Source organism: Zea mays, chromosome 1 (genome assembly GCF_902167145.1).
Source record: "Zea mays cultivar B73 chromosome 1, Zm-B73-REFERENCE-NAM-5.0, whole genome shotgun sequence".
NCBI classification, from domain to species: Eukaryota; Viridiplantae; Streptophyta; class Magnoliopsida; order Poales; family Poaceae; genus Zea; species Zea mays.
This window is the reverse complement of record NC_050096.1, coordinates 77,246,344-77,265,398: the sequence shown is the minus strand read 5'-3', so window position 1 is coordinate 77,265,398 and position 19,055 is coordinate 77,246,344. Positions and strand designations below refer to the sequence as shown.

General features: G+C 50.0%; 1 pseudogene; it reads left to right on the top strand.

Moving 5' to 3' along the window:
* Window positions 1-16,620: 16,620 nt before the first annotated feature.
* LOC103644732 (zinc finger protein 36-like) lies at window positions 16,621-17,366 on the top strand (annotated as a pseudogene).
* The last annotated feature ends 1,689 nt before the right edge of the window (window positions 17,367-19,055 follow it).

Sequence of the window (19,055 nt, the reverse complement as noted above, 5' to 3'; positions counted from 1 at the left end):
CTTGCTCCCCAGGCCTCTCTTGCTGTCCCTATAAAGCCACCCCTCTTCCAATCTCCGAACTCCGACTCCGATCCGATCCACCCGTCTTCCATTCCAGCTCTATCACCCCGCACAGCACAGGCCTAAGACCTAGAAGTCCGAGAACGTTAAAGACGTGCGCCGACAGCTAACTATAGTTTCCTCCTCATCACCTGTGTTGACGCCTTTTTGGAGGCGCCAATCACTTCAAAAGAACCAGCGGCGGTGCACTTTGGTCAGGCGCGGACGGTCCGCGGCACAGGGCCGGACGGTTCGCGACCTGACACGAGACGGCGGTGCTCTCTGGTCAGCCGCGGTCGGTCCGCGGCGCAGGGCCGGACGGTCCGCGACCTGGTGCAGGAATCCGAGTTCCCTGCCTGACGGCCGGACGGTCCGCGCGTGCGCAGAGGCGGCGGAAGATCGCCGACGGCGCCTGGATCTCGCTCCCGGGAGGGACCCTGTCGGGGAGTAGAGATCCTAGGTTGTGTCTAGGCTCGGCCTGGCCGACCTAGACTCCTCTAATCGACGTAGAGCCGAAGAAAGACGAAGAATTTGGGGATTGGATAGCTAAACCTAAACTAGACTAGAACTACTCCTAGGATAAAATGCGAAATAGAAGTTGTATTGATTCGATTGATGATTACAAATCGGCCGTATACCTCTCTATTTATAGAGGAGGGGGGCTGGACCCTTTACAAACTAATTTCCGAGCTTATCCCCTGATTTAGCTAACAACTGTAGCACAAAACTCGGAACTCTAATCTGTTCTGCGCACGCGCGGACCGTCCGGCCCACAGGCGCGGACTGTCCGGACCGCGGACCGTCCGGCCTCAGGGCCGGACCGTCCACGCGCTCAATTTGATGCTCAACATATGCCCCCCTGCCTTTTGGTGGAGCTGAGCGAACCAAAAGCAACTAACTCGATGTTATCAAATCGGTTTTCTTAGGCATCTTGCCACTTACTAGGATGGTACGCAGTGGTCTTGGTCTCGATGGTTGACTCAACGGACGTGATCCCTTTAGATTTGATCGAACTGTCAGTCCCAACATCGCCGAGCGTCATACTGGTCCTGACCAATTCGTCACCTTGCCTTCCTAATTCTCTAAGTGTTCTGGCGTAGCTCTGTAGTCGACCAGGTCTTCTCCTTGCAGGTCGTCTTCCTCCATGGGCGTCGGTACGTCGTCGGAGGTGTCTTGCTGTAGTGCGGATGGTTCGGCCTCAGGGGTCGGATGATCTGCGTCCTGTGCAGATGATCCGGCCTTTATAGCCGGACAGTCTACCATACCTGCAGAGAGATGCACAGTTGTCGTTTTATTTACTATCTTTGTGGCCATTTGATTTTTCTCAACGGCCTTTGGTCTCCATCTCTTTTGTGGTGGCGGATAATGCGGATGCGTGTCATTGAATATTCTTTCTGCCTCTTTTTCCTGATTCTCCTTTGCTCTGAGGCGCTGTAATTTTCGCTTCTGCGATCGTGTCAGTCCCGATGGGCACCATCGGGGCATGGAGTATTTTGGATCAGCTATTTTATTGACAGTCGTACTTTCTTTTTTGTTTGTGTTGGCCGATTCACCAAAAATCATCGGCCCTTCGTTATTTTGTTGTACGACGACATCTGTTGTTCCTATTTTAATGACATCTCCCTTTTTCGTACTGTTGGAGGTTGTAGCTGTATGCCCCCCTGCCGGATTAGTCAGCCTTTGGGGCAGAGTTGTTCGGCAATCTTGTTGGGCCTGTGCTCGTGGACCAGATTGAGGGGTTCTCAATCGGTCTTGTACTGGAGGTGTCAACCTATTGAATACAGATGTTTGGGGTGCCCCCCAAGCGGGGTACTATGGTATCCCAAATGGGTATGGTGGCATGCCCCACATTTGATTTGGGACATATGGTGAAGGTATGTATGTGTATGGATATGACATAGGTGGATATAGTGGTGGAGGTGTCCATGTAGGTACGTTAGGTCTTAATTGAACATTATGACCTTCCGTCCTTTCCGATTGGTGTGGTGGTCCAATCGGCCTAACCTGCCGTCGCACCTGGGTGGGTAAGCGAGGTCCCTTTGGTGGCCGGTCACTGGGGCCAGCCTTCCTTTTCACATATTTAGACAATAATTGATCAAAGGTCGGGCTAGATTTTACCAACCGACCAGTTGCCTTGAACGTGTTAGTTTTCCACGTACCTATTTCTGGTCGTCGTGGTTTGAAGGTACGTGGTCGTCGTGGCTCTTCGGAGTTGCCGGACCGTCCGCTGGAATGCTCCGGACCGTCCGGTAATGTTACGGACCGTCCGCGCCTGGGCACCGGACCGTCCACGATGCGTAGTATGAGTTCTCGCTCATGTCCCTTTATCTGCGCTTGCCCACCAGTGCTGGAGCTTGTGATGGTCACCTTCAGTGTCTCCCCTCCATCAGGAGTCTTCTCGGCCATCACTTTCCTGCAAGAAATTTTGTTGTTTCCATCGGCCTTCCGTGCGTTGCCGATGATGATTTCTTTGTCTTTGCCCTTATCGGCTGTGTTGGGCCGAATTAGGACCTTTTTGCTCTTAAAGTCGATCGCATTTGTAACGCCCTGAATTTGGGGGTAGAATTGTTTCTTCTTTTCTCTCACCAAATTCAGGCGTTACCCTTTTCTTTTCTCGTTCCCTCGCTAAACCTTGATCTTTTCCAAAGTTAGCGGGATTCGGCTTGGAATTCCCGTGTAAAGAAAAACCCTAAATTACTTTATTTTGTTTGATGCACCATGCCGAACTATGCATTCTTTGATTGCTTAGAAATGTAAGTGCATTCATCTAGGAAGATCGGATTTCGAAAAGGAGAAAAACCTTTTCTTTCTTTTTCTTTTTCTTTCTCTCTCTCCTCCTTTTTCTCTCTCCCGCGCCGTGGGCCGCCCCGGCCGACCCAGCCGCCCCTGGCCGGCCCAGCCCCCCCCGCGCGCCCCCTTTGGGCCCAGCTGGCCCAGCCGCCCCTCCCTCTTCCCCCCCAAATCCCTCTCTCTCCCTCCCTTTCTCCCATTTTCTCTCTAGCCGCCGCCCCCTGCCCTAGCCGCCGCCCCCTGCAGCTCGGCCGCACCGCCGCTCGGCCGCCCCGTCCCCGTCCCCGGTGAGCCCTCCCCTCTCCCTTCCCTCTCCCTTCCCCTCCCTCTCCCCGGTCAGGCCGCCGCCCGGCCCAACCGCCCCTGCCCGCGCGCCCAGCCGCCGCTCGGCCGCCCCTGTGCCCGCCCGCACCGCCGCTCGGCCGCCCCTGCCCACGGCCCAGCCGCCCCAGCTCGGCCGCCCCCCTGCGCGCCCAGCCGCCCCAGCTCGGCCGCCCCGCGCCCGCGCCCTGCCCAGCCGCCCCTGCCCCAGGCCGGTTCAACCGCCCCCCCTTTTTATTTATTTATTGTTTATTTTATTTTATTTCATGTTCTTTTATTATTGTTATTTATTTTATTTTAGGCAAGCTAATCATTGTTCATGTTATTGAAATAGGAAACTTAATTTAGAATTCCGTTACGCTAGTTAATTCATATAATCAATTGTTTATCCAGTTCAATGTTGATCAACTAAAAATGACTAGGTTTCCATTAGTGCATATAACTAAATTCTTTGGTTAGAACCAATTGTAACTAATCATTAGTGCATAAGCTTTAACCCCCCCGCGAGACCTTTTCCCGTTTCTTTCTAACCATAATGAATGCGATATCGAATGTCATACTTGATGCATATTTACTTTATTTGTTCCCTTGTATGATGTACTGTTTGTTTCCCAATTTGAATGGATGAATGTATGTATGCTTGCAATCGCATAGAGAACGATCCGGTCGAAGAGCCCGAGGAACTCGCAGGAGAAGCCCCTGAGCAGCAGTCGGTTGGTGGAGGCAAGTGTCCCTTGACCTATCTCTGTCCTATTCATTATTTAATTCACCTCCCGCTTTACACATTTATACCTAAGGATTGACTAGCTTTTGTTATCCATGTCCTTGTTTACCTATTTGGGTTGGATTATTATTGTTTAGCTTTATGCTATTGCTCAAACTCTAATCAATGAACATGATGAGATTATCTATGATACGCTGTTTTCCCTTCTCTTATTGTGATGTTGTACTTGTGGTCATCAAGGGGGCTCGAGCGGTTTCTCGAGTGCCTCTCCGTAAGGACCTGTTCTATGGATGACCGCCCGGGAAAACAGTGCAACCATGAGGGTGGAATGGGATGCCCTTAGCTGAATAATTAGAGGATCCGGGGTGTAGTTCACTTAGCCGTCGTGCCGTCAATGGGGCTCGGTGTATGCGGCTCGCTCTGCCAAGTTTGGGTTCGCCCCTTGGGGAGGAGTGCGGTGCATTTAGGAAACCTAACGGGTGGCTACAGCCCCGGGGAATCTTTGTAAAGGCTACGTAGTGATGCCATGCTGGGTCACCTTGGTAGTGATCAATGGAGAGTCATGATCTCCGGGCAGAATGAGAATCACGACTTGTGGGTAAAGTGCACAACCTCTGAAGATTGTTTGAAAACTGATATATCAGCCGTGCTCGCGGTTATGAGCGGCCAAGGGAGCTTCAGTGATTAGTGGTACTTGATCAGAGATACTTTGGTACAGGTGGCTATGAGATCGATGGTTTCGGTTATGACTATGATGCTGGTAAGTGGTATTCTTTCCGTTTGGAAAGGGTACATCGGGCTAATAACTTGGGTTAAAGCTAAAACCTGGCTTTCTATTAGTAAATAATAATCTGACCAACTAAAAGCAACTGCTTGACTTATCCCCACATAAAGCTAGTCCACTACAGCCAAACAGGATACTTGCTGAGTATGTTGATTTGTACTCACCCTTGCTCTACACACCAAACCCCCCCATCCCCAGGTTGTCAGCATTGCAACCACTGCTCAGGCGAAGATGAAGCTGTGGAAGGAGACTTCCAGGAGTTCCAAGACTACGACGAGTTCTAGGTGTGGGTTAGCGGCAACCCCCAGTCGGCTACCTGTGAAGGCCGCGGTTATCTACGTTTCTTTTCCGCACTTTGATTTATTGTAAGGACTATATGGACGTCTCAGACGTATGATGTAATCGACTATTTCCCTTTTAATACTATTTTGAGCACTATGTGATGATGTCCATGTTATGTAACTGCTGTGTACGTGAATAACTGATCCTGGCACGTACATGGTTCGCATTCGGTTTGCCTTCTAAAACCGGGTGTGACATAAGTGGTATCAAAGCCGTGCTGACTGTAGGACCGCTAACCTAGAGTAGAATGGTCGTTCTAAGGACTATAGACCTCTGTCTCTGCCTTGACTTTGATATCCCTTCAAAAGTTGGTCATACCGGCCAAACCTATGTTCTACTATATAATAAACCTTGCTGAAAATTGTGTTTTATTCTAATCCTTCATTTACTTATGATTTATTACTTGCTGGTCATATTAATTCTGTTCTCACCCTTTTGCTTGCGATGTCTTTTGTAGATGGCTCGACTTAGACACACTGCACGAAAGTCCGTCATCCCCTTCTTACCCTCCCGCCTTGCTGAGCGTCCGCTTCGCCGTCCCGTGGCCAGACAGTCCAGCCACTTGGAGAGACTGCACCACCGCCTGCATGAGGAGCAGGAACGTCGACGACAGGAGCAACAGGGCTCTTCCTTCTCGCTCCAGCAGGAGATAGAGTCCGTGAGGAGCTGCTCCCCTGTGCTTCCTCTGGAGGCGCCCCCTGCACCACCACTGGGCGCCCCAGCTTCTGGAGTAGCTGCTGGAGGAGACCCAGACGATGGAGGTGGCGACGACAGCTCGAGCCACGACACCGACTTCTCTGCTAACCCTGAGCCGGAAGGATGGGTTGCTCGATCCATCACTCGCGACGCTGCTCGCGGGTGTCACTTCCATGATGCGCTCGACACCCTGCTATGTCGGGCACTTAACCGGCATACCTGGTCCATCGAGTATCGCTGTGTGGTCTACCAGCATAGTCGCGGGGTCTACCCGGACCGCTGGGAGGCAACCTGTTTGGTGCGCTGCCCAGAGAACAGTCTCCAGGGTGCGGAGGCCTGCTCAGAGCACTATTCTATCTCTGAGCGGGACTCAGCTGAGGCAGCCATGCAAGATGCTGCACGGCGTGCGCTTTCGCACTACTGCTCGGTTTTCGGTGGGGTAGCTGACGGCCTTGACCTGAAGTATTACCCCCGCCGTCCATCTGGCAGCACAGGAGGTGTGATTGTCTCACCTGTCGGTGAGGGCAGTCCTAGGTTGAGCAGCACAGTCAACCTAGCCGCCGTGCTAAACACGGAGCTGGACCATGCACTAGACGAGCTGAGTAGGGCTCGTGCTGAGATCGCCCTGCTGCGGGCTGAGCGCGCGGAACGTCGTCACCTGGAAGATGGTTCCCCCGCTCCCGTCGGGACTCAGCACCCGTACCGCTCACCTCGGCGTGGACACCAGTCTTATGGCAACCCCGACTGCAAGACCAAGATAAATCTAGAACCATAGATCGTTAGAGTTGGATCTTGTAATTAATACGAAATATACATACGTAGAAGCTACAGTCTTAGCGTTAGTCTCGGTCTTAGTTAGTCTTAGTTAGACAGGGTAGTTTGCTATATCCTGTGCATTTATGTTTGTCATGATGAACTATGTTTGGTTTGGATCTTTGTAATGACTGTCACCAGAGTGTGGGTATCCCCTGCATTTTGGTTTACCTATTATGTTAATGGAGTTAGTTATATAGTTGGGAAACCTTTTATTCCACTTTCCTCTTTATCTGAGAAGCTGTGTGGTCTGTGTTGGAGATCAGTGAAGATGCTCATCTGTTCAGTGCTGTTGAAGAATTCTATACTCTTTTCTTATGCTGCAAGATTTGCCAGATCAGTTCTGATGTGTGGTTGCATTCTGCAGATGTCAGAGAACAGGCGCAGAGGAGGAAGGCGTGCTCAGCAGGAGCGAGCCGCTCAACAGGAGGAGGTGCCCCAGCAGCAGCATCTGCCACCCCCGCCCCCGATGTCCATCGAGCAGATGTTTCTGATGCAGACTCAGGCAGTTCAAGCCATCGGTCAGACTTTGGCCGCCATTCAGCAGCAGCAGCAACAACAGCAGCAGGCCCCACCTCAGCCTCAGATGCCTCAGATGCCCAGAGACAAGCGTGCTGAATTCATGAGAGGTCATCCACCAACGTTCGCTCATTCTTCTGACCCCATGGATGCTGAAGACTGGCTGCGCACTGTGGAGCGGGAGTTGCATACCGCTCAGTGCGATGATAGGGAGAAAGTCCTGTATGGTCCCCGTCTGTTGAGAGGAGCAGCCCAGTCATGGTGGGAGTCTTACCTCGCCACCCATGCCCACCCTGACGCCATCACCTGGGAAGAGTTCAGAGGTAGCTTTCATCAGTACCATGTACCTGCAGGTCTAATGACAGTGAAGAAGGAGGAGTTCCTGGCCCTCAAGCAAGGGTCATCGTCTGTCAGTGAGTACCGAGACAGGTTTCTGCAGTTGTCTCGCTATGCTCCTGAAGATGTCAACACCGACGCCAAGTGGCAGTACCGTTTCCTGAGAGGCTTGGTTGACCCTCTGCAGTACCAACTGATGAATCATACCTTCCCGACATTTCAGCACCTGATTGACAGAGCAATCATGACAGAGAGAAAGCGTAAGGAGATGGAGGATCGTAAGCGCAAGATCAGTGGACCTCAGCCTGGAGCAGGCAATCGCTCTCAGCCGCGCTATAATCATGGAAGGCTGAACCACTTGGAGGCTGAAGCAGTTCAAGAGACCCCCGACATGATAGTAGGTATGTTCCCAGTCGACTCCCATATTGCAGAAGTGTTATTTGATACTGGAGCAACACATTCTTTCATTACTGCACCATGGGTAGAAGCACATAATCTTCCAATTACTACTATGTCAACCCCCATTCAAATTGACTCAGCCGGTGGTAGAATTCGAGCCGGTAGCATTTGTTTGAATACAAGTGTGGAAATAAGGGGGATAGCGTTTCCCGCCAACCTTATAGTAATGGGTACTCAGGGAATAGATGTCATCCTAGGGATGAATTGGCTAGATAAGTATCAGGCAGTTATCAGTTGTGATAAAAGGACAATCAAGTTGGTGTCCCCACTAGGAGAGGAAGTGGTGACCGAGTTAGTCCCGCCTGAGCCAAAGAAAGGAAGTTGTTATCAGATAGCTGTTGATAGCAGTGAAGCAGACCTAATTGAGAGTATCAAGGTTGTGTCCGAGTTCCCAGATGTGTTTCCAAAGGACTTACCGGGTATGCCACCAGAGCGGAAAGTTGAGTTTGCTATAGAGCTTCTTCCTGGAACCGCCCCTATCTTCAAGAGAGCTTACAGAATATCCGGACCAGAGTTGGTTGAACTTAAGAAGCAGATTGATGAGCTGTCAGAGAAAGGTTACATTCGGCCAAGCACCTCGCCTTGGGCCGCCCCTGTCCTATTTGTGGAGAAGAAAGATGGCACTAAGAGGATGTGTATTGATTATCGAGCTTTGAATGAGGTCACGATCAAGAACAAATATCCCTTGCCCAGAATAGAAGATCTGTTCGACCAGTTGAGAGGAGCCAGTGTGTTCTCCAAGATTGATCTGAGGTCAGGTTATCATCAGCTCAGGATCCGACCTTCGCACATTCCGAAGACGACATTCATTACCAAGTATGGTTTGTATGAGTTCACAGTGATGTCTTTTGGTTTGACCAATGCGCCAGCGTTCTTCATGAACTTGATGAACAGTGTATTCATGGATTACCTTGATAATTTTGTGGTGGTATTCATTGATGACATTCTGGTTTATTCTCAAAGCGAGGAAGAGCACGCAGATCATTTGAGGATGGTATTGCAGAGATTGTGAGAGCACCAGCTGTATGCAAAGTTGAGCAAGTGCGAGTTCTGGATCAGTGAAGTCCTGTTCTTGGGTCACATAATCAACAAAGAAGGATTGGCTGTGGATCCGAAGAAAGTGGCAGACATTTTGAACTGGAAAGCGCCAACAGATGCTCGAGGAATCAAGAGCTTCATTGGAATGGCCGGATATTATCGGCGATTCATTGAAGGATTTTCAAAGATTGCGAAACCAATGACAGCGTTGCTAGGCAACAAAGTTGAGTTCAAGTGGACCCAGAAATGTCAAGAGGCCTTTGAAGCGCTGAAAGAGAAGTTGACTACAGCGTCTGTCCTAGTCTTGCCTGATGTGCACAAGCCCTTCTCGGTGTATTGCGATGCTTGTTACACAGGTTTGGGATGTGTGTTGATGCAAGAGGGAAGAGTTGTGGCTTACTCGTCCCGACAGCTGAAGGTTCATGAGAAGAACTACCCAATCCATGATCTAGAGTTGGCAGCAGTGGTTCACGCACTGAAGTCATGGAGGCACTATCTGTATGGACAGAAATGCGATGTTTACATAGATCACAAGAGTCTGAAGTACATATTCACTCAGTCAGAGTTGAACATGAGGCAGCGAAGATGGTTAGAGTTGATCAAAGATTATGAGTTGGAGATTCATTACCATCCAGGCAAAGCAAACGTAGTGGCAGATGCTTTGAGCAGAAAGAGTCAAGTCAATCTGATGGTCGCTCGTCCAATGCCTTATGAGTTGGCCAAGGAGTTCGACAGGTTGAGTCTCGGATTTCTGAACAATTCGCGAGGAGTCACAGTTGAGTTGGAACCTACCTTAGAGCGCGAAATCAAAGAAGCGCAGAAGAATGATGAGAAAATCAGTGAGATCCGGCGACTGATTCTAGATGGCAGAGGCAAAGATTTTCGAGAAGATGCAGAAGGCGTGATATGGTTCAAAGGCCGCTTGTGTGTTCCCAATGTCCAGTCCATTCGGGAGTTGATTCTCAAGGAAGCTCATGAGACAGCTTATTCGATTCACCCTGGCAGTGAGAAGATGTATCAGGATCTGAAGAAGAAATTCTGGTGGTACGGAATGAAGAGGGAAATCGCAGAGCATGTGGCTATGTGCGATAGTTGTCGAAGAATTAAGGCAGAGCACCAGAGACCTGCTGGATTGTTGCAACCGTTGCAGATCCCTCAGTGGAAATGGGATGAAATTGTTATGGATTTCATAGTCGGATTGCCTCGCACTCGAGCCGGTTACGATTCCATTTGGGTAGTAGTGGACCGCTTGACCAAGTTAGCCCACTTAATACCTGTCAAGACCAACTATAGCAGTGCCGTATTGGCAGAATTGTATATGTCTCGGATCGTTTGTCTTCATGGTGTGCCAAAGAAGATAGTGTCAGACAGAGGGACGCAGTTCACCTCCCATTTCTGGCAGCAGTTGCATGAAGCCTTGGGCACGCATCTGAATTTCAGTTCAGCTTATCATCCGCAGACAGATGGCCAGACCGAAAGGACCAACCAAATTCTTGAAGACATGTTGAGAGCCTGTGCGTTGCAAGATCAGTCCGGATGGGACAAGCGATTGCCCTATGCAGAGTTTTCCTATAACAACAGTTACCAGGCCAGTTTGAAGATGTCACCATTTCAGGCGCTTTATGGAAGGAGTTGCAGAACTCCGTTGCAATGGGATCAGCCTGGAGAAAAGCAGGTGTTTGGGCCAGACATTCTGCTTGAAGCTGAAGAAAACATCAAGATGGTCTGAGAGAATCTGAAGATAGCGCAATCAAGACAGCGAAGCTATGCAGACACAAGAAGAAGAGAGCTGAGTTTCGAAGTCGTAGAGTTTGTCTATCTGAAAGTGTCACCGATCAGAGGGGTCAGAAGGTTCGGAGTCAAAGGCAAGCTAGCACCCCGCTACATCGGTCCGTATCAGATCCTTGCAAGACGTGGAGAAGTGGCCTATCAGCTCAGTTTGCCCGAGAATTTGTCTGCTGTGCATGATGTCTTTCATGTGTCTCAGTTGAAGAAGTGCTTGCGTGTGCCAGAAGAGCAGTTGCCAGTGGAGGGTCTCGAAGTCCAGGAGGACTTGACCTACGTTGAGAAGCCAGTGCAGATCCTTGAGGTTGCAGACAGAGTCACCCGAAGGAAGACCATCAGAATGTGCAAAGTCAGATGGAATCACCACTCTGAGGAAGAAGCAACCTGGGAGCGTGAAGATGATCTGATGGCCAAGTACCCAGAGCTCTTTGCTAGCCAGCCCTGAATCTCGAGGGCGAGATTCTTTTAAGGGGGATAGGCTTGTAACGCCCTGAATTTGGGGGTAGAATTTTTTCTTCTTTTCTCTCACCAAATTCAGGCGTTACCCTTTTCTTTTCTCGTTCCCTCGCTAAACCTTGATCTTTTCCAAAGTTAGCGGGATTCGGCTTGGAATTCCCGTGTAAAGAAAAACCCTAAATTACTTTATGTTGGTTGATGCACCATTGCCGAACTATGCATTCTTTGATTGCTTAGAAATGTAAGTGCATTCATCTAGGAAGATCGGATTTCGAAAAGGAGAAAAACCTTTTCTTTCTTTTTCTTTTTCTTTCTCTCTCTCCTCCTTTTTCTCTCTCCCGCGCCGTGGGCCGCCCCGGCCGACCCAGCCGCCCCTGGCCGGCCCAGCCCCCCCCCCCCCGCGCGCCCCCTTTGGGCCTAGCTGGCCCAGCCGCCCCTCCCTCTTCCCCCACAAATCCCTCTCTCTCCCTCCCTTTCTCCCATTTTCTCTCTAGTCGCCGCCCCCTGCCCTAGCCGCCGCCCCCTGCAGCTCGGCCGCACCGCCGCTCGGCCGCCCCGTCCCCGTCCCCGGTGAGCCCTCCCCTCTCCCTTCCCTCTCCACTACCCTCCCTCTCCACGGTCAGGCCGCCGCCCGGCCCAACCGCCCCTGCCCGCGCGCCCAGCCGCCGCTCGGCCGCCCCTGTGCCCGCCCGGCTCGGCCGCCCCTGTGCCCGCCCGGCTCGGCCGCCCACACCGCCGCTCGGCCGCCCCTGCCCACGGCCCAGCCGCCCCAGCTCGGCCGCCCCCCTGCGCGCCCAGCCGCCCTAGCTCGGCCGCCCCTGCTCGGCCGCCCCGCGCCCGCGCCCTGCCCAGCCGCCCCAGCTCGGCCGCCCCGCGCCCGCGCCCTGCCCAGCCGCCCCTGCCCCAAGCCGGTTCAACAGCCCCCTGGCCGGTTCAACCGCCCCCCTTTTTATTTATTTATTGTTTATTTTATTTTATTTCATGTTCTTTTATTATTGTTATTTATTTTATTTTAGGCAGGCTAATCATTGTTCATGTTATTGAAATAGGAAACTTAATTTAGAATTCCGTTACGCTAGTTAATTCATATAATCAATTGTTTATCCAGTTCAATGTTGATCAACTAAAAATGACTAGGTTTCCATTAGTGCATATAACTAAATTCTTTGGTTAGAACCAATTGTAACTAATCATTAGTGCATAAGCTTTAACGCCCCCGCGAGACCTTTTCCCGTTTCTTTCTAACCATAATGAATGCGATATCGAATGTCATACTTGATGCATATTTACTTTATTTGTTCCCTTGTATGATGTACTGTTTGTTTCCCAATTTGAATGGATGAATGTATGTATGCTTGCAATCGCATAGAGAACGATCCGGTCGAAGAGCCCGAGGAACTCGCAGGAGAAGCCCCTGAGCAGCAGTCGGTTGGTGGAGGCAAGTGTCCCTTGACCTATCTCTGTCCTATTCATTATTTAATTCACCTCCCGCTTTACACATTTATACCTAAGGATTGACTAGCTTTTGTTATCCATGTCCTTGTTTACCTATTTGGGTTGGATTATTATTGTTTAGCTTTATGCTATTGCTCAAACTCTAATCAATGAACATGATGAGATTATCTATGATACGCTGTTTTCCCTTCTCTTATTGTGATGTTGTACTTGTGGTCATCAAGAGGGCTCGAGCGGTTTCTCGAGTGCCTCTCCGTAAGGACCTGTTCTATGGATGACCGCCCAGGAAACAGTGCAACCATGAGGGTGGAATGGGATGCCCTTAGCTGAATAATTAGAGGATCCGGGGTGTAGTTCACTTAGCCGTCGTGCCGTCAATGGGGCTCGGTGTATGCGGCTCGCTCTGCCAAGTTTGGGTTCGCCCCTTGGGGAGGAGTGCGGTGCATTTAGGAAACCTAACGGGTGGCTACAGCCCCGGGGAATCTTTGTAAAGGCTACGTAGTGATGCCATGCTGGGTCACCTTGGTAGTGATCAATGGAGAGTCATGATCTCCGGGCAGAATGGGAATCACGGCTTGTGGGTAAAGTGCACAACCTCTGCAGAGTGTTTGAAAACTGATATATCAGCCGTGCTCGCGGTTATGAGCGGCCAAGGGAGCTCCAGTGATTAGTGGTACTTGATCAGAGATACTTTGGTACAGGTGGCTATGAGATTGATGGTTTCGGTTATGACTATGATGCTGGTAAGTGGTATTCTTTCCGTTTGGAAAGGGTACATCGGGCTAATAACTTGGGTTAAAGCTAAAACCTGGCTTTCTATTAGTAAATAATAATCTGACCAACTAAAAGCAACTGCTTGACTTATCCCCACATAAAGCTAGTCCACTACAGCCAAACATGATACTTGCTGAGTATGTTGATTTGTACTCACCCTTGCTCTACACACCAAACCCCCCCATCCCCAGGTTGTCAGCATTGCAACCACTGCTCAGGCGAAGATCAAGCTGTGGAAGGAGACTTCCAGGAGTTCCAAGACTACGACGAGTTCTAGGTGTGGGTTAGCGGCAACCCCCAGTCGGCTGCCTGTGAAGGCCGCGGTTATCTACGTTTCTTTTCCGCACTTTGATTTATTGTAAGGACTATATGGACGTCTCAGACGTATGATGTAATCGACTATTTCCCTTTTAATACTATTTTGAGCACTGTGTGATGATGTCCATGTTATGTAACTGCTGTGTACGTGAATAACTGATCCTGGCACGTACATGGTTCGCATTCGGTTTGCCTTCTAAAACCGGGTGTGACAGCATTCATTGGGAAGGGCTCCATGTCCTCCTGAAATTTCAATCGTCCCTCGTTAATGGCCGATTGGATTTGTCGTCGAAACATATTACAATCATTAGTGGCATGGGAAAATGAGTTGTGCCACTTGCAATATGCGCGACGCTTTAGTTCGTCGGCGGGTGGGGCGGTATAATCGATCTTAATGTTACCATTTTTTAGTAATTCATCGAATATCTTATCACATTTGCCGACATTAAATGTAAACTTAACCTCCTCCTGTCGTTCCTTTTGAACTGACTGCAAGGAGGAGCAAGCCGAAGATTTGGCCTGCTCGGGCCAAACTATTTCGGCAGTGTAAACTTTCTTTGGTTCATCGTCCGAACTACTTTGATTGTGTTCTACTATATGGACATTATGATGAACCGTTCTGACTAGTTCTTTGCTTCGGCTTTCACAAGCCGAAGCTCTCTGATGTAATTGTGCTAAAGTAAAGAACTGGATGCCTTCTAATCTCTCTTTTAAATAATAGCGCAATCCATCAAAGGCTATTCCCGCCAGTTGTTTATCTGTTAAATGAATTTGAAAGCATCGGTTTCTCGTACCCTAGAATCTCCGGATATAATCACTAACCGATTCATCCTTTTCTTGTCGTAGGGCCACTAAGTCTACTAAATCTAGCTCATAATCACCAGAGAAGAAATGTTCATGAAATTTTTGTTCTAAGTCTCCCCATGACAAAATGGAATTAGGAGGGAGCGTGGCATACCATGTGAATGCAGTCCCCGTTAAAGATAATGAAAATAAATGCACACGGAATGCTTCGGTGTCGGCCAATTCTCCTAATTGTGCTAAGAACTGGCCTATGTGCTCACGCGTGCTCTTTCCTTGGTCACCCGAAAACTTTGCAAATTCGGGTATCCTGGTTCCCTGTGGGTATGGGTGGTGATCAAATCGGCTGTCATAAGGTTTCCGATATGATTGCCCCCCAGGGACCATGCTTACTCCGAGCTTATCTCGTAACGCCCCGGCTATTTCTTCCCTCACTATATCAATGGCAGCCGGTGCGAGACCACCAGCTCTCTGATCAAACATAGGTGGGGTCGGCTGAATGTTAGCATGTTGTCTTTCTCCCCATTGGTTTGAGCTACATGGTGTATTTCCATTTACCCTATATGGCCCATAGGTTTGATTGTTTCTTTCCGGCCCTCTGGGTGGGGCCAGAAAGTTTTCCTGGGCTCTAGATCTTGAATTAATGGGCTGGTGCATTGCATATTGTGATGGGAAGTGTTGCTGGGATGGGTGAGGATTCAAGTAACAATCTTCCTCAAAAAGGTCATATGTGGACTGTCCGGACATTGGCCCGGACCGTCTGTAATTATGTGCGGACCGTCCGTCGTTGTATGCGGACCGTCCGACTGGGTAGTTTAAATTCGGTGCCCTATGTGGTGGCTCGGGTGCGTGTCTAGGTAACTCATTAAAAATGGGCCCGACTGTGGCTGACCCGGACGGTCCGCGCTCGCGAGCGGACGGTCCGGACATGTGTAGATCGGCTGGTTTACTGCCGATTTGCGTTTGCTCAGGGTATGTGTCCATCGGCATCCCATAAGGGGGTTGTGACTGGTCGTGACAACCTTTAACCGATGTATTACGTGTATTATCTCCTAATTCAACCTCGTGTGAAGGAAAATTTGCTATACTAGATTTATCAAATGTACGTACTAGTCTCCTACAATCGTTTTGCATAACCCATATGATATTTTGCATTTGTTCTCAGTGTTCGTCTATGTAAGCTTTAAGAGATTGGAGTTCGTTGGTGCTACTTACATTTGGGGTAATCGTAGTAGGTCGGAGCGAAGCCAGATCTGTCGCCCGTTGCCGAACGACTTTGTTGTTCCTGTCCACTTTGAAGTCAGCCAGGAACTTCGCCTTTGCTTCTTGGATCAGCTGCTCCTGGCGCTCCTCGAACAGGAGCTGTTCTTCAGCCGGCAAGGCTTCCCATGTCGGTGTGATGATATTGCTGGTGGAAACCTCAGAGCTATCTTTTGAACCGGCCATTTAGGGCCGATTTGATAGGTCTATATGTGTTGTCCCCAGCGGAGTCGCCAAAAAGTATGTTGACGCCTTTTTGGAGGCGCCAATCACTTCAAAAGAACCAGCGGCGGTGCTCTCTGGTCAGGCGCGGACGGCCCGCGGCACAGGGCCGGACGGTCCACGACCTGGCGCGAGGCGGCGGTGCTCTCTGGTCAGGCGCGGACGGTCCGCGGCGCAGGACCAGACGGTCCGCGACCTGGTGCAGGAACCCGGGTTCCCTGCCTGACGGCCGGACGGTCCACGCCCTAGGGCCGGACGGTCCGCGCGTGCGCAGGGGCGGCGGAAGATCGCCGACGGCGCCTGGATCTTGCTCCCGGGAGGGACCCCGTCGGGGAGTAGAGATCCTAGGTTGTGTCTAGGCTCGGGCTGGCCGATCTAGACTCCTCTAATCGACGTAGAGTCGAAGAGAGACGAAGAATTTGGGGATTGGATAGCTAAACCTAAACTAGACTAGAACTACTCTTAAGATAAAATGCGAAATAGAAGTTGTATTGATTCGATTGATGATTACAAATCGGTCGTATACCTCTCTATTTATAGAGGAGGGGGCTGGACCCTTTACAAACAAATTTCTGAGCTTATCCCCTAATTTTAGCTAACAACCGTAGCACAAAACTCGGAACCCTAATCTGTTCTGCGCACTCAATTTGGTGCTCAACAACCTGTCGTCGCCATCAGCAAGGTAGCCATGGCCGCCGGTTTCGAAGCGCTTCTTCACTCCACCGCGCTCTCGCTCGCGCTGCCAGTGCCAGTGCCGACGATGACGCTGGGGCTGAAGAAGCTCAACAGCGAGGACTACCTAGCCATCTGCCTCGCCGCGCTCTCGGGCACCCGAGGAAGAAGCGGCCTCAGCAAGGCCGCCGCCGCCGCCGCTGGTTTCGGGCGGCAGGAGGGCGGCGGCAGTCGTAAGCAGTGGTCGTGCCCGCCGCCGCCGCCGGCGCGCGAGGAGGAGGAGCTCCGGTTCCGGTGCGCGGGAAGGCCTTCGCGTCCTACCAGGCGCTCGGCGGCCACAAGTCCAGCCACCGCAGGCCGCCCACGGGGGAGCAGTACGCTGCCGCTCTCGCCGCCGCGCAGCAGGCGGCGGGTTCCGCGGCAGGCCACTCCGAGGAGACGATGACGACGTCGGGTGGGCCGCACCGGTGCACCATCTGCCGGAGGGGGTTCGCCACGGGCCAGGCGCTCGGCGGGCACAAGCGCTGCCACTACTGGGACGGCAGCTCCGTGTCCGTCTCCTTGTCGGCGACGACGTCCGCTACGGGTACGGGGACGGGGTCATCGGGCGTCACCGTCAGGAACTTTGACCTCAACCTGATGCCTGTGCCGGAGAGCGATGGGATGAGGCGATGGGTCGATGAGGAGGAGGAGGTGCAGAGCCCGCTGCCGATCAAGAAGCGCAGGATTTCGGGTCCATTAACTCTCGCTACCTGTGACTGAGATCATATGTAAAAAGGAAGATGCCTGATGATTGTTTCATCGATTATCAATTGATTCTAGTAAACTGAAGTGACTACTTAATTGCCCATCTGTGTCCACTGGAAGAATTTTGGGATCAAGATCGATCGTCAGCTCTATACTATCCTCATAATCATCCTCTACTTCATGGGTCTCTCCCGATTCAACTAATCTCATTTATCGTTGATGACTTTCTAAGTTAGACAAACCCTAACATTAACCATGTGGATAATCTGTAAAGAGATTGAAGTATCTAGTATGCAGTCATATTTGAAACTCCGACGATTTAGGTCAACGAGGCTGGTTTAGTAAACCAATTCTTGTGAAATTTGTCTACCCGGATTCACACTGCTACAGTACAGCTTCAGAGGCAGAGGCAGCCAGAACACATCCACTGACCACTAGACATGTTTCATGGAGAGGCGTCAACGACGTCCCCTTCTGAATAATTAACCATGTAATACATTTGCACGTTACAATTCCCATCCCTGTAAATTAGAAAAATGAAAAACTGAGCCAAGCTTGTTGCCGAGCTTATCATGTTAGCTTCGTGGAGCCACACTTGTTGTGGAACTGACCATTCTCCTCGTTCGCCCGTGATCCCTAACCCAAACAAGATGATGAGCCCCTACTCATGGTTCTCCATATCCTCTGCCTACATCCGATTACAGGATGGGGAGAGTGAGAGAGAGAGGCATTGATGGTATGCCCCAAATAAAGCCAAACTCAAAGGGGTGAAGAAGTTGGAATTAATAGATGGACCTTGCCTATCGATCATCGTCTGTGCACAGGTCATGACCAACGTCGCTTTAAATTACAAGTCGTCTATGTGCAGGTTATGATCACAGTTACTTTGAAGTCGTATAAGCCGTCTATGTACATGTTGAAAGCATCTAGAAAATTTTTATGATTTATGATGACACGGGATTACAATATGATTAACATGTGTGGTTGTTTAAACAATCAATGGTTTTCATGCCCCTAATGATAGAATGGATGATAAGATTAATGACGGACTAGCCCAAATTGTTAATTGGAGTTGAAAGATATTTAAGTAATTTAGTACTTTGTTTTTCCTTTTAGTTGTACTTTAAAGAGCTATAAATTTGTAGCTTGATCCAGGTGGGCCTAATATGTTACTTGTGGTGCATACTTATCAAGCTTAGCACTAGATATCTTAGAAGAGGCCCAAAAAATCTTTTAAAACAAACTCCATTTACAGAGATTTTGAATTTGAAGTGAACTGAGGAATTAAGTGGCCATCGAACCTTACGAAGATGGGGTCGTCAACCCATTGAGTATAGTTTGACGCCTACTTATGGGGTTGTTAGAGGTGATGAATCGTTATACCGTGTTTCTATGGGGTGTCAAACCCTATGAATATGATCGGTATCAGACCATTGTGACCCAGACTGATACCTTCTAAAGATATTCCAAATATGAATTTAGCATGTCGAACTACATAGGTTCTCCAACATCTATATCTAACATAATGATGTCACTATAATTGTTGAGTCCCGTTAAAAGGAAACACTAAATGATCCAACGCTTACGAATTTAGCACAATAAACGTTGTAACGACTAGTTGGCCGGTTAGGGAGTATAAATACCTCTCCAACGCGTTCATTCTAGCTCTATTGCCCATTTGTTTAGCTGAAGAAACACTTTGGA